This window comes from Artemia sp. Qi Xiang Cuo, chromosome 13, assembly GCF_049724085.1.
Source record: "Artemia sp. Qi Xiang Cuo chromosome 13, ASM4972408v1, whole genome shotgun sequence".
Lineage (NCBI taxonomy): Eukaryota > Metazoa > Arthropoda > Branchiopoda > Anostraca > Artemiidae > Artemia > Artemia sp. Qi Xiang Cuo.
Window position 1 is genome coordinate 3,564,281 of NC_142806.1, and position 16,777 is coordinate 3,581,057.

At 34.9% G+C, this 16,777-nt stretch overlaps 1 protein-coding gene across 1 annotated transcript in view; it reads right to left on the minus strand.

Moving 5' to 3' along the window:
- Positions 1–15,549, minus strand: part of ko (Stork-head domain-containing protein knockout) — a 229,574-nt gene extending 214,025 nt beyond the window's left edge. Inside the window, exon 1 of the mRNA XM_089099352.1 lies at positions 15,397–15,549. The gene's annotated coding sequence lies outside the window, so the exon portion shown is untranslated. The remainder of the gene's footprint in view (positions 1–15,396) is intronic.
- Between the last annotated feature and the right edge of the window lie 1,228 nt (positions 15,550–16,777).

The following is a 16,777-nucleotide window of genomic DNA, read 5'->3' on the forward strand; positions in this document are numbered from 1 at the left end:
TGGGATGCCTAGTTGCTGGTTGCAGCTCCAGTGGTCTTTCACTAGCGCAGTGATTTATATTTACAAATGGATCATATTTAGTGATAAATAAAACAAAATAAAATAGAAAACGAGTCAAAACCGAATTCCGAAAACGAATTTCGGTGTCTAGGAACTATGCGTATATGATAGAAATAATATTGAGAATGAAGAGAAAACAGCGTGCCATGACTGACAACAAAACACCATGCTGAAATTTGTAATAGAACATGGGCGTATGCATTATCTATTAAATAAACGGAAGAAGGGTTTTCACGCTTTAAACTAAAATGGCCATGACACAAGAAACACAAAGAAAACACATAGTCAACTTGTTAACACCACTTTCACTGTTGTTATCAAATTCTAATTCAATGGCAGTACAGCAATTACGTAGTTTAAGACTTTATGTATTCAAATAAAAGAGCACTATAAAAGCATAGGAGCACTACCAGAAGAATCGGATGAAGAAGAAGAAGAATGGGATGTACTCCTTTGAAAAGACTTTTCCCTTCCCCTAAATAAAAACCCCCTTACTATGCCCATGATAGCAAAGTAACAGCAATTTGTTTAAGTGTCACCGTCAATAATCCCAATCGATGCTTTAAAAAATGAGTAGAAAAGTATAAATTGTAGGCTATTCTATTTGAAACTATATTTTTTCCATAAATTGAAAGAAGGAGGGAGGAAGCAAATAATTTATTCATTATTAAATAAATTTAAAAAATAATTTATTAAATAATAAATTGTATTCTATTTATATTCATAGTTTTCTATAAATTGAAAACAGGAGGGAGGAAGCAAATAATTTATTAGTGCTTTTAAGATTTTGGCTATTTACCATACTGTGAGGCGCTTAGGTTTTCCAATTTCATATTATTTTCTATGCTCTGAAAACACTGATTAGTTAACCCAAAGAAAAGAACAGAGATGCTATTTTTCTTGGCTTCTAAATTAAAAAGCGGGCTTTAATTCTATTGGTTTATTTTTGCGACGTATTTTGACAAGCTGATGACGTTATGTCTTATTTCTGGAGAGAAAAAAAAGCGCTATCGTTTTTAAAACCCAGTTAACTAAAGCTGAGCGACAAATCTATAGACTCACAAATGCAACTTCTGGAGAGACTCCGCCTTTTCAAAACCTGTTGGGACTTTTGTGAGAAATATTAAACCAATAAAAACAACAAAAGATTATTAGGCACAATATTTTTACAAACAAACTCTCTGTTTCTCTGTCGCGGAACCAAAGAGAAAAAGAGAGATTAATTTCCTAAAACTTCGTGATAGAAAGAGTGCTAAAATTTCAACAGTTTATGTAAGCCGATTTATCGTCTTGCAACGATTTACAACGGTTGCAGACATTAACGGTTCATAGGCAACATGTTTTCGTAAGCCGGTCATATTACTCCTTACGCGTATGTGAGAGCCAAACACTTCCTCAACTTGCCGACTTTTTTGTTTGTCACATAAATTTGTTAAAATTTGTGAGCCATTTTTCGACCACATCCGGTTATTCAATCAGGTGCAAATATTAACAGTAGCCTATATGCACTTTCGATGACCGTGCAACAATAAAACATCAAAATTCCTCCCTCTTGTAAACCCCCAACAATATAAATGGGTGATTGGACACAGCAAAAAGTACAAAACAAACGAAATCATACAAGACTTGATTGCGAAAATGTAGACATTTACCTGTTGCCGTGGTAAATTAGGTTTGAATGTTAGAAAAGGCAATATTCTTAAATACATTACCTGCTTCTAGCGGCCATTCATTTCTAATAACCAATTTTCCTAAATTACTAAAGTCAAAGAAGCAAAAATAATGAAAGTTTGCTTTCCGATACAAATTCAAAATCTTTGCAGCGCTTCGGCAGAAAAATTTCATAAATAAAATCAGAAAAATAAAAGTAGATTTTTTTTTCTCGAGAATCCTGAATATAAGCGCAAAGTAGGGGGCGCAAAACGGATTGGGCTTTATCAGGGCCGTATCTAGTATTTTTCAGGGGGGGGGTACAAAAACTTTAAAAAATACATTAAAACATTGTTTATATTCATTTTTATTATATTTTTACGAGTTGGACAAACATTTCGGGGGGGGGGGGTAAAAACCCCTATCCCCCCTCCTGGATATGGCCTTGGGGTTTATATAACCTGATCTTTTTATCTCATTTTCCTCAACTCACCGACTGTTCTCATTTATGCATTTATAACTTGATCAATCTGATATATATGTTATATAAAACCCGATTCGTTTTGCAACCCTCGTTCTTACTTATATTTTTGCACTCCGTCTTACTTACATTTTGCACCCCTCGTTGTTACTTATATTTTTGCACCCCGTCTTACTTACGCTTTACACCCCTCGTTCTTACTTATATTTTTGCACCCCTCTAACTTACGTTTTGCACCCCTCGTTCTTACTTATATTTTTGCACCCCGTCTTACTTACGTTTTGCACCCCTCGTTCTTACTTATATTTTTGCACCCCTTCTTACTTACGTTTTACACCCCTCGTTCTTACTTATATTTTTGCACCCCGTATTACTTTTTACACCCCTCGTATTCATAGATGTTCGAGAAAAAACATTTTCCTGTTTTTCGTCTTTTTTGAGAACGAGTTTTTTTTCAGATTTATTATTTAAAACCTGATAAGTTCCTATGCGCAATTAATTAAAACTAATGTGTTGCTCTTCTTTTCATTACAACCCCCCCCCCCCTCCAAGGAACGAACCAGTGTGCAGTACAGGTAATACCTTGACATAATCATTACTAATAAATGCGTTTATATAAATAAGCTTGAGATAAATCTGTTTTATGCTTCATCTAAAGAAGATTTGACTTAAGGTGATTAAATCACGAGAAAATAATTTCCCACAGAATTAATTGAGGCTAATTATTAGAGGCTAATTAATTCATAGTTTCACTTCAATTATGTCACGAAACTATTAAGGGAAATATAATGGTTAGCTCTCGAAAAACATAATTTACAGAGAATTTCTTTTCAGTTGATTCGATTGAATCATTGGTTCAGAATATCAAAATAATTTATTTTGATAATTTGAAATAAATACATAATGTTTCAATAAATATCAAAATAGATATTTTGATAGTCTATTTTAATTTATCCGATAGTACACTTACCGATTTATACCAACGATAGACGGCTTTCTATACGTTTTTTTTTTATGGCGATAAGATGGCTTTCTACAATAATATGTCTGTATTATTGCTTTGTAATAAACAATTATATATATAAATAAATATTTTAACCATACTAAATTGTGAATTCTTCACATAGAACCCTCTCTCTTTTCTCATTTCAAGAAACAATACATTTTAATCAGTGTTTTTTACATTTTTTTAACTGCTTCAAGTATTCATATTGCAATTAATAAACAAAAAACGCGCGAAAAAATATTACCTACAATGCATTTAATAAATAAATCCAATAAATAGGTGTTAAAAAACATTACCCTGTATAAAACCCAATTGTAAATATATTTATGCCGCAGATCTGAGACTGTTGCAAAAAAGGGATAGCAAGAGGAGTAATCCTCTGCAACTCCCGAGGTTTGTTTTTGATAGTATCCCCAACACAAACAGCAAGAACAAAGAGGTTGTTCTGCCCCCCAATCCTAAATCTTCTAAAATTTTTCGGCACTTCTCATTCAAAATATCATATGAGATTTATTCTTTTACATATTTCTTTTCATGTTATGTTAATATGTTTCTTTTTCATATTATATATATTTCTTATATATATTCTTTTTTATACAAATTAAAACAGCAATTTTGTTTCACAACATTTTTAAAGCTCATCCTTTTCTCTGTACTTCTATGATAGTCAATATCAGTTGAATATTGGGAAAGTGCATATTGAGTTGAAAATTGGGATGGAGGAGGAGCGTGCGTAGCTGCGTTGACCTCAGGCGGCTTGGTGCTGCGGTAAGTTGTTAGTGGTAGTAGTAGTCGAAAATAGTCGAACATGCTGTCAATTTGAAAGTAAATATGTCAGTTAGAGGTTGAACCAAGCTTGTAGACAGGAATCCATTTCAGGGGGGGAGGGATATATTAAAAAATTAGAAGATTAATAAAGGCGAATTGAATTATATGTAAAATATAGAAAGTTATAGGAAATATTCCAGGGTACTTGTTAAGAATCCAGTAAACGCCCGATAAGTGAAATTTCGTTAATGCTAATGAAATAAAACAAAACAGGATGAAAATTTAATAGTTTATGAACAAATTTGGGCTACACATTCACACATTTTTTTAGGGAGGGGGGGGGGTTAAAGCATAGCATATATTAAATGCGTGACCTAACCTAGGTAATTTTTTTGCCCCTTCAACCCCAAAAAACTAAAGTTTAAATCTTTGTCACGGAGTGAGCAATACCTCACAAGGCAGCGAAAACCTGTTCTTCAAATGAAGCATCTTTGAGATTTCGATGCAGTTTTTCTCGCGTGTTTACTGGATTCTTAACAACTACCGATTCCAGAAATCATGGAAGTGATATTGGCCTGAGGACCCATCTATTAATGCGCCTTGCCTGTATATTGAGTAAGTCCAGTAGAGAAATGGTTACAGTCAACAAGTGATGCAAAGTAAACGTGACATTTTCTCCAGGATGCAGGGGCGGAGGATTACCTAAAACTATATCAACTAGAACAAAAACTAGAAAAACTAGAACAAACAAACAAAAGAAAACAGCACAAAAATAACAACATTATACATGTAGAATTCTTCATCTTTATAATGTCTATCTTAATCACAAAAGATGTATACCTCTCATTTTCACTCTATTAACCATCGCTATATAGTAGTATATTTTCATTTTGCTTCATAATATGGTAACTGTCTGTTAACACTGCAAAAAATTCGTTTAAATTAAACTCGTTTATTTGTTTATCTTAATGCATCAAATGACCCCCCCCCCCTTGGCCTTCCATGGTCCGATCCCCCTCCCCTCAAAATAAAACAACTTATTAATGATAGTTTATTCCAAAGCTTAAGAGAGCTGACCCCAGGACTTCCATAGCCTTTACTCCATCCTGCCCTTAGCTAGGTTTTTTTCATCAGTGAAAAGTTAAATATTGATAACGGATTCTTTGTTGGTTAAAGTTTATTTGTGGAGGAAAACTCATATTAAACTATTTTACACGTACAGATGGATATACGATTCGAGTAAAGAGGAGGGGGAACTTGGTACTTGCTAAATATCCCGACCACACTCAAGAAGTGAACTTGGGTTAATCATAATGAAATATACTAAAACATGATGAAAATATAATACTTTAGTAACAAAATTATTGGAAACTACAACAGAGAATTATAGAAAGCAGGCCGCCAAGAACGCATTATATAAAAAACCTAACCTAACCAAAATACCAACTCTATATATTAAATATTTAATTGAAATAGACCTACACAGTACTTTATCCTCGACTTTATCTCATTGAGCCTAAGCGCATTGCGCCGAATACAGACATAAACCGGTATTTGTCTGATCTTGCAGATCCAAATTCTTGAGTGTGTACTGTATAATACACAAGTACCTAATAAACTATTTTACTCCAATCTTCCAACACAATAAAACTAACACGCTCTATTCATAGTTTATTGCCCCGGAGCCGTGTTTTAGTGACAATACAGAAAATTAATCAGCCCATGGAAACTCGAGACAACTGTTTTTTCAACACCGCACACAAAAACGAGGTTTCCATTTTGTGTTTTGAGCGTAAAACGCTAAATAAAAACGCGTCTTATATCAAACAGTTGTATAGCTAAAAACTCGGCAAACACGAAAACAATAATTTTTCAGGTCATCAAATTCAAATCATTTTGCTTAAGACAGGGTAATAAAAGGGTGTAAAATAACCAGGAAGATTGTACAGACTCCACCTAACATAAAACCACGCCAAATATCTAATCATAATCGATGATAGAAGGATGATAATTCATGCCCGTATGTCTGAAAAGCTATCTAATTCTGATCTTACAAAAGATTTTGGAAAGCTTTTATAAAAAGGCCCCAGGACAACTAAAGAAAATCCCCATTATTCTCTTCATCTTTACATGCAAGGTACTTACTTTCGTAACAAAAAGTTCCCACAACTGTCTTCTCAAAATCTTCATAAGTAATACATCTTTCGCCATCTGATTTATACACAATCACAAGTTTCAAAGCACGTGAATCTTTGCTTACCTTTGCCCGGTATGAGGGCAAAAACAATTCGCTTTTTAATGAACCCAGACACTTGGCACTGACTTTTCTTTCTCAACTTTTGCATGTAGACCACTGGTCCGCTTAACGCAGGTAACGATATTCTCATTTTACACCTTCTGCTGGGAGTGCTATTCCCGGTTGGGGGCAAATGATCTGCTACTAGGGTTTCCCCAGATTTCTTCAGGTATCCCTTTTGAGCTCGGTCACTTTAGCTGAGTTTATAAGTGATATCGCTGCCCCTCATCCCAAATCAAATAATCAGCGACAACTGGACTCGACCCCGCGCCCCGAAGGACATATGATTGCAATTCCTGCGCGCCAACCACTGGGCTAGGAAAAAGATTCCTGGGAGCGATTTTTATGAAAAGTAAGCTTCTCGGATGTATGTATTAGGAAAAATTGGCCTTTTTAACTCCCCGAAGAAAAAAAACAGCTATTCTTGTTACAATGCAGTTGGTATTCAATTGCATCCAAGACAAACGACTAGGTAGCGAATGACAGAAACGGAACAACAACAAAGAAAAGTTAAAAAAACAAACAATTAAAACAATATCAAACTAACTTGACATGGCAACTGAGCCACTCGTAAGTCATATACCAAGACTTGGATCTTCATCATTCTATAACAACAGAACGAACCCAGTTTGAAATATTGTTTCCCTTGCAGGGTGAACAGTTTCAGGAAATACAAATAAATATATGAATTCATGCGATTTTAAAATCACTTTTCTGCGAACAGGCAGCGCAGAAGCAGTACACCTGGCACTATAACGATAAATCACATCAGTCCAGTTTTTGTTAAGAAAAAAAAATCACTCAGTGTTTTTTTTTGCGCCCCTAGGCCAGGGCCTAGTGGGCCTAAGCGCAAACCCTGGCCTGTATGTCATATTACATGACTGAGGCCCTCATCATTCTATAACAACAAAATGGATTACAGTTCAAAATTACTTCCATAATGCAATGCTAGGAAACACAAAACAATCAGGAAATACTAATACAGAAAATGCGAAATTCAGAATTTTCCTCGTACTTGTCTTATGGCATCCATATAACATATATAAAAACCTTTATTCAGGGCTTAGGTCCAATGTCCGACCCGAATCATAAATTTCTTTGAACTTTTGGGCAGTTCTTAATAATGATCATCAAATGAATTGTGTTTTTAACTCCCCCCCCCAAACAAAAAACATGCGTGCATGCTTTCATCATTCTGTAGAAACAAATCAATTCCTGCTTGAAACCACTTTTTTCTTTGTAGGAAAAGGCAATGTCAGACACGAACTTGAAGGTGAGTACACATAAACAATTTGCTAAGAATATGTTGTTAAAATTTGAATTTCGAAAGTCTTTTTGCACTTTTCAATGTCGAAGAAACAAAAGGAAACGTGTTTCCGCATGTTTTAAAAGTGAAACAAACGACAAAATTAATCAAGACTCATACTTAGCTTGGACAATAACTTAATTATTCAACTTTTACTGGAGACATGTATTACTACACTGTACAAATTGAAAGATTTGGAAAAAAAAAGATATTATGCTTCTGTGTTATAAAATGTCTTTTGATTCAATTGGTTTATTCATGTGACGTATTTTTGAAAGCTGGTCATATTCCTGGAGAGAATAACAGCTCCCAGGTCTTAGAGATCAGTTTAACTAATGCTTCGTTTAACTAATATTGAGTGACAAATATAGACTAGAGAGGAAAAGCAATTATGGGATGGGAGATAAAAATAACTCCGCCTTCTTAAAACCTGATTAGTTCTTTTGTGGGAAATAGTAAGCCTGTAAACAGATTAAAAATTGTTGAGTCACTACAGTTTTTGCGAGTAAATATCTGTTTTTCTGTGTTTGTAAACTATTAATCTGATACATGAAGAATGGGAGAATATCTCTCAAGATTTAAGGGACCGTCCTGATCTGAGAAAAAATAATTAATACGAAAGGGATTTCGTTGATTCAGGCTTAAAAATACGATTTCAAAAGTATGATATTGATTCTGAGAGAAGATATGATATAAGATCCCTGGGTACTTGACTATTATATAATACACACTCGAGAAATTGCAGCACGAATAACTCCAACATGAGACAAGAAACTGGTCAAGCAACTTTTTTATACCAAACAATTAGCTTTGGTTCGGTTGGAAAATAAATTGTAGCTACATTTTATTTAAGTATTTAGTTGGTATTTCGGTTAGGTCAGGTCTGTTTAGGTTACGTATTTAATACATGCTATGCTTTACCCCCCCCCCCCTAATGTGCAAATATATAGCCCAAATTTGCTTTTAAACTATTATATTTTCATAATAATTTTGTTTTATTTCATTAGCATTCACCAAACTTCACTTCTCGAGTGTGTATTATATAATATACAAATACCGATCCCTGCCCAAGATATAGGCCTATATTTCCCGTGCATTTTGCCATACGTCACTCAATACTCGTAACTAGAAGCAACTTAGTCCACAAGTAAATAGTGGTATAGGTATGGCGGAAAAGATCCCAACAGTTTGTCACATATTTGCATTTAACCGAATTACTTTTTGCCTCCTCTCCTGAAGTTAAAATACGTATATGTAGCACACTCAGTTTTCTTTTATTTCTTATATGGTCCCTATAAACAAAAGGCAAATAATACAGCATTAGATCTTAAAATCCCGGTACTCTTGCATTATGCGGGCCTCTCGGGTTAATCACTATAGATTAGGCAATGATAAAGCCCGTTTTTGACATGTTTACCGCTATAGACTAGGCAATGATAACGTGGTTTTCATTGTGTATACGATATTAAACTGTGGTTTTTTGGGGTTTAGGGGGAGGGAAGGTACCTAGCTTAGGTTAGGTTACGTATTTAATATATGCTATGCTTTACCCCCCCCCTAATGTGCATATATAGCCCAAATTTGTTTCTAAACTATTATATATTCATCCTATTTTATTTTATTAGCATTAACCAAACATGACTTTTTATAAAGGCCCGCATAATGCAAGAGTACCAAAATCCCTACCAGCAATGCTGATCTCCTCTTCATGGCGTTCAGCTAGAAAGTGCAATGAGGGGGGGGGGGCATGCTATACTTTCGCATACCCTTCCTGCATACCTTCCCCGGATTTTTCCACATACTCACTTAGAGCTGGGTCGACTCTGGCTGAGCTTACAGAGTCATGCCACTTACTTCCGTTCAAACAAAATAACCACCAACACCAGGACTCGAACCCCTGCCCTCACGGACAAGGGGTTTCAAGTGTAGCACGCTAACCACTTGGCTAGGACGTATATATAGCCTATCGTTTATTGTAAGTACCAAAACCATTGGAGATTGAAGTCTGAAGCACCATTTCTCAGAATAAAGGAAAATACATGTTCTTCTCTTCGCAGTTGTAAAACTATCGACCAAATACACCTTACCGAAAAATAGGATTTTTTTTTAAATAGGTTAGATCGTTGACACATCAGATTGACTCTAAGCCACACCTAGCGATGAATAAGATAAATTATCCCGAGGGAGTTCACAGCAACCGTTTCGCAGGGTTTGAGTCGACTTGAAGATAGACGTCAGCGTTTTGTACAGCTTTCTTCGGCAACTGTACCTTTCAATTCTTCTGCCGGGTTCAAAGATTTACTTTGAGATTATACCAATGGTTTTGTTGGAAGCAGCGGGTTTCTTTATACACAAAAGGGACTGTTGAGGAACTTTATGATCAATTAACTATGAACTTATTTACCAAATTCCTCTATGAAGTGAAGGGTCAGTTTCAAGGCCGTATCCAGGGGGGGGTACCCGGTTTGAATCCCCCCCCGAAATTTTTGACCGAGTCAAAAATTAGTAAAACCTAGGTAAAAATCAGTAAAATTAGACGAAAACTGAGTCAAAAATTAGTAAACCCCCCCCCCGAAAGTCAAAAATTAGTAACCACCCCCCCGAAAAAAATCCTGGATCCGCCCTTGGTCAGTTTATTTCTGCTTGATATTTAAATTGTATCTGTCTGATACTGTGCAGTTTTAGCAGATACCTAAACGACGGCGCAGCTATGAAAGCGAAAATGTACCAAAAGCCCCCTTTTTATAGCCGAAATATGCCAAAGCCAAAGGTGTAGCTTCCGAAAAAACAGGGAAACCTCCTCGAAAAAGGCAAAATACTTCAAATGCACCCAAACTGGCAACACTGAGACTGTGTCTGATTTTGTGTTTTACCATTAAAGTTTACGACTGAAAATTGCTAAGAACAGTGTTCTTCAAATGCAACTCCTAGAGGTGCTAACTTAGCATGTTCATGGCAATAAGTTCTGGTAGCGATATTTCGAATTAGGGATATGTGAATGAACATTACAAAAATATACGATTTACTCTGAGAATATAAGAAATTGTAGGGAAAATCTGAATATTTCAATAGGGTAAATACAGCCACCCTGACCGCCACACTATGATTGGATCATCTATGCGCAGCACATCAGCTCTTCCTTGTTCTTTTTTATTCCAAATACATTGAATATCTATATAACTTAAATGAGAAGACACTACCGTTATTGAAATTTAGTTTTCTATTAATAAAGCTTAGTTTAATTCAAAAAATTAATTAAATCAAATCGATCAATTATTTCATCTAATTGATTAATTAAATTGATTATTTGATAATAAAAAAATTCGCCACGCTGGCGGACCTAGAGACCGCTACCCTGAGCGTGCCTGAATTTATTATTTATTTATTCCAAATGCGGTAAACTTAGCCAAGCTTGTCGCACTAAACGTTATAACAATTTATGACAGCGCTGAAACACACTCTTTGACAACATAATACAAACGTACAATTCAATGAAAATAACACATTATGAAAACATACAGGTCACAAAAACAACTAATACAAAAAAAAAAAAAGAAACATTCTTAAAACGGATCGTGATGAAGACCTATGGAAATCCGTAGAGGCTAAATGGTGGGTATATTTTGTGTTGGTGTTGATGGGTACTACTGTATTCTGTAAAAGTGAAGAAGTGAGTTGGAGTGGTAGTATCAGTGTTCCTAACAATGTGATAATCATCCACTATTGAAATAAATTCGCCGTAAAAAACGAAAAAAAAACAAGCTTTAGCAAAAAAGACGTAGCTTGGGTTTTCAGAGCCCGGGGACAATGTCAGTTTTTCGCTCCCCCCTTCCAGAATATAAGTAAGCAAAAATACGTCCCCCCCCCAAGACTTTGCCCGGGGACAAGCGTGTTTACTGTATGCCTAGCAAGAATTTGATATAGCTTAAGTTTAGTATTTCCACTCTCAAGAAAAAAAAAACAATACTTCCTTGTTTACCGGTTTTCACAGTCTTTATAACAGACAATTAACTTCGGCTCGGTGGGAAACTAAATTGTAGCTATATTTTAATTAAATATTTAGTTGGTATTTTGGTTAGGAACTTAGGTTTGTTTAGGTTACGTATTTAATATAATACGCTCTGGGCAGCCCCTACGCTCTGGGCAGCCCCCTTCCATAAGTCTTTGTTGTAGTTTCCATAAAATTGTTACTAAACTATTATATTTTCATCATGATTAATCTAACTTCAATTATTAAGTATTTAGGCTACTAGCTAACCAGGAAGTACCAAAAAAACTATAAAATTCTGAAAACTAGACTACTTCAACAGATTCTAAACTTACTCATATCGGTACTATTCTATTAGCTAGAAAACACGCGAGAAGTGAAGTTTGGTTAATGCTAATGAAATTAAACAAAATAAAAATATATTATTATAGAAACAAATTTCAGCTATATATTAGCACATTAGGGGGATGGGGGTAAAGCATAGTGTATATTAAATACGTAACCTAACCTAGGTACCTTTTTTTCCCGAAAACCCAAAAAACTAATGTTTGAATGGTACTTTCCCATTATACAGGCACTTCTAAAAGGTTAAGTTTGGTTAATGCTAATGAAATAAAATAGGATGTATATATAATAGTGTATATACAAATTTGGGCTATAGCCTATATTTGCACATTAGGGGGGAGGGTGGGGGGATAAGCATTGGATATATTAAATACGTAACCTAAACTAACCTAGGTACCTTTTTCTCCCCCTAAACCCCCAAAAACAACAGTTTAAATACTGTAAATTCAATGAAAAACCACGCTCTTCGATCAATTTAGATAACAATTACCCACTTTACGAGTCTCAATCACTGTATTCATTCGACTGTCTGTGGCCGAAGTGCCCATATAATGGGAAAGTACCGTTTAAATATAGTTCCCGGAGTGAGAAACCCCTTGTTTATTCAGCGTCAGATAGCAATTACCGGGTAATGCCTATTTGATCTTTGCTTTTCTCGAGTGGCTGTCTCACGTATTTTCCAGCTAATAGAAGAGTACCCTCTTATCATTCTTTAAGGCCTACCAATAGCCCCCCCCCGTAATGGACACTTATATAACTCAAATTATATACTCTCCTCTTTTCTTCCCGCCGCTTGTTTATTGGTACCACCCACAGTTTATAGAATTATCCAGTAAGCAGGGTTGCCACCCTGACCTGGAAGAATTTACTAAATCGGAGAGGAAAAATTTACTAGATCGCATCTGTTTTTACTAAATGCTCAAAAAAAATTTTTGCGCGTGCGGCGTCGCCGCACGCGCACCATCAATCATCGATTTTTACTATAGGAGGATAATCAATACGATTTTCACAATCATTTTCCTTTTTTCTTCTTTTTTTTCTCTTTTCCTTTTTCTTTCGTTTTCATAGTATGATTAAAAATTCCGGAAACCTACAAGTTCAAAAATCCTTTTTTGGATATATATATATATATATATATATATATATATATATATATATATATATATATATATATATATATATATATATATATATATATATATATATATATATATATATAGTTACATTTCTACTTACTTTAAATTTCTCTCAGCAGGCTCCTTTTTCCTCAATAAAAATTTTCAAACTGAGGAGATTCACCTAATCACCTTGGGTGGTTGGGTTTTGTTTTGATTCCAATAGATTCCCAATCATCACAAATTCAAGTGTCATTATAGCTTCATTTTTAGTTGGTAAGATTTGATACACAGAAAGTTGATTTTTTCGACCTTTAGACGCCGGAGGTGACGTGTTCGTTTATGAAAATAGGTGTCTCTCAGACATGAAAATAGGCAAAATTGTAAATTGTAAAACAGACAAGCAAAAATTGTAAATTGTCATATGTTTACGATAATTTTTTTCCCTGGATTCATGGAAAATAAAAAAAAGGTTTTGTTTACTATAAATCATGACTTTTTACTAGATTTTGGGAAATTTACTGGATCCTCTAACTTTACTAGATTTTTTTTTTTTACTAGATCTGGTGAAATCCTATTAACGGTGGTAACCCTGCCAGTAAGTTTATCACAGATCATTTCTGGTCTTCATTCTCGGTATGAACAAAAAGCTCCTATCACTTATTTCTACATTAGCGGGTTAGTCTGTTTCCGTCAATCAATGAGAAATGGTTACAATGTGCATTATTCGCAATAGCGGGTTTCCACTTGTTTCATGTCCAAGAGAAATCTGACTTGTCTACCCGTGAAAAGATCTAATGCCGCTTATGTTTATATCTGCAAAAACGTTCTCTGGAGCACTCGCACCTTGGTCCGGGTTTTTATAATGGGTGAGATAGGGTATGATCATACTGCTAATTCTATAAACTGTGGTACCACCTAAGGAATGAGGTAAACGATTTGCTGTTCATATTATTGACATAAAAATAAAGTGAACCCACCACTTGATGCCTTTTTTTATGCTCTTTCCAAATATAATAATCCTTTTGCTGCAAATGAATTTTACCCCAACTCCTGTATCTACCATTTCAGAGTATATATTTGCACATTAGGGGGGGTTGGTAAAGTTTAAACTTACCTCTCATTTGCATCAGAAATAAATGAATTTCGCTATTATTGTAACTAGCCTAGTTTAGGAGGGGAAATTTTGGACGATATTATTGGTTTTTTTGGTAAAGGTACATAGGCCTACGTTACTTTTTTTTCTTTTAAATTGGCCTTATTTTAATTTCCATTATTTTATTTATTCAATTAGTCTAGCTTCATTTTAAACCTTGCTCGGACAGTATTGAGGCTCTTAATCCATTCCTGAAAATTTCTTTCACCTAGGCTAACTCAGCTAGATAGGCCAGTAAATATTTACCAAATCATATTATTGACTTACGAATAAAGTGAATATACCACTCGATGCCTTTTTTATGCTCTTTCCAAATATAATAATCATTTTTGTCGGAAATGAATTTTACCCCCACCCCTATATTCACTTCATTTGTAAGTCAATAATATGATTTGGTAAAAAATTACCTAGGTGTAAATGAGAGGTAAGTTTAAACTTCCCCCCACCCCCCTAATGTGCAAATATATACCCTGAATTGGTATATATAGGGGTGGGGGCTAGAATTCATTTCCGACAAAAATGATTATTATATCGTAAAGAGCATAAAAAAGGCATCGAGTGGTATATTTACTTTAGTCGTAACTCAATAATATGATTTGGTAAATATTTACCGTTTAGCTAACGTATTTAATATAGGCTAATGCACTCTGGGCTGCCCCCTTCCATAATTCTTTGTTGTAGTTTTCATAATTTTTTGATAAAGTATTATTTTTTCATCATATTTTGTCAGTTCACGAGCATTAGCCAAACTTCACTTCTCGATTGTTTCTCGTATAATACATAAGTAGTAAAATACCTCCTAATATAAAACTTTCAATAGGCCTATTATACCTAGAAATAATAGCCTTCGGCACTTAAGTATTAAACGTACTCTTTTATATCCAGTCACGAAAAACCCGCCCATTCAAGAGACGGATATAGAGTAATGCAATGCAAGGTGTGGTTTTCATTGCAATTACGACATTTAGACTGTTGTTTTGGGGGTTTAGGGGGGGGGCACCTAGATTACGTATTTAGTTAATTAACGCAAGTTTATCAGATCAACCTATTTTGCCCCCCTTCCCCCCGAAAGAAAAAATCGTGGATCCGCGCCTGGTTCCAACTGTTTCTAATGTTCCCCATAAGCCTACAGTTCGCCTGTTTATTCCTTGAATTTGCCCCTCCTTCCACATGAAATAAACAATACCTGCATCTAGACTCAGTTAAATGCAATATTTATAAATACCTTTGAAATACAAACTGCAATAATCCGTTAAATTACTTTCATCCTATATCGCTATCCATAATATCCACCTTCAAACACCGAATTCAGACAGCATACTAATTAAGGAAGAAAAGAGAGACAGAAGAGCAAGCAGAGCTCCAAGCGGAATTTCATAGAAACACTGGGCGCGGACATTTGAATGGACATACCACCTCCAGGCTTGCAATTAGAACTTCCGAATTGATTTACAAGGATTTTTCGAGTGCGGTTAGACAACTACAAAGGAAAAAGCCACTTGAGCCAGTGTCATAAATAGCTATGCATCACCATCTAGATTGGGTTGTGAAAGGGTTGCTTTGTTACATTCTGATGGCTTTAAATTATCACCATAGCCGAACTTCGGAGCTAAGCTCTGAATTGATGACTTTTTATTTATATAATTTGTAATTAACAAAGAAGATCAGATATATAGTAACAGGCACGTACATATGATTTTTTTTTTGGGGGGGGGGATAAAAAAAATCAATATATATATATATATATATATATATATATATATATATATATATTTTATATATATATATATATATATATATATATATATATATATATATATATATATATATATATATATATATATTATTATATATATATATATAGTACTGGGAGCTCGGCAGTTTCGCCGCCGGGCCCCGGTACGCGGCAGGCTTCTATATATAGGTTCTCACTGTCGCTTGTCTTCTAAACCCAGACAATGTGAGCCATTTATTTATGTCATGACGTCCAAATCGACCTTAAATTTAAAGGAGTCCTTTATAAAATTAAAAAATTTTTTATTGGACCTTTAACTTTTGCCTCGGCTTGTCTTTTGTCATTATGAAAGACATAAAGGACGCCCTAGAAGGTCAATCATTTTGATCAAAAGCTTCCGTCAATCGATTGATTAAAGCATGATTCACCGTCTCGGATCCTGTTTGAAGCTTGAGTCAAGCTTTGACAGTGATTGATAGAAAGTTTGAATGATTAAATCGGTTGACAACATTGGTTGTCCGTCTAGACTACTGTTGTTCAGATATTGCGTCAGTCAGACGCAAACAACAATGGAAGATATTCCAGAAGAAAGCAAAAATAGAAAGCGTGCGGAAGAAAGCATGAGTTTACTGGTTTAATCGTATAGTTATACTGGGATCCCCCTAAGTTATAAGAAGTTAACAATAAAGACTGTTTTAATCGTGATAAGAAAAGTACAACATTTGGGAAGATATTGGATGAGGTAAGGACACTGAAGCCAGATTATACAGTTCTCGAACTAAAAAACGAAATTAATGTTTTAAGAACGAATTTCAATCGCAATTACAAGGCGATCAAGCAAAAAAAAAAAGTCTGTAGCGTCAGTAGATGA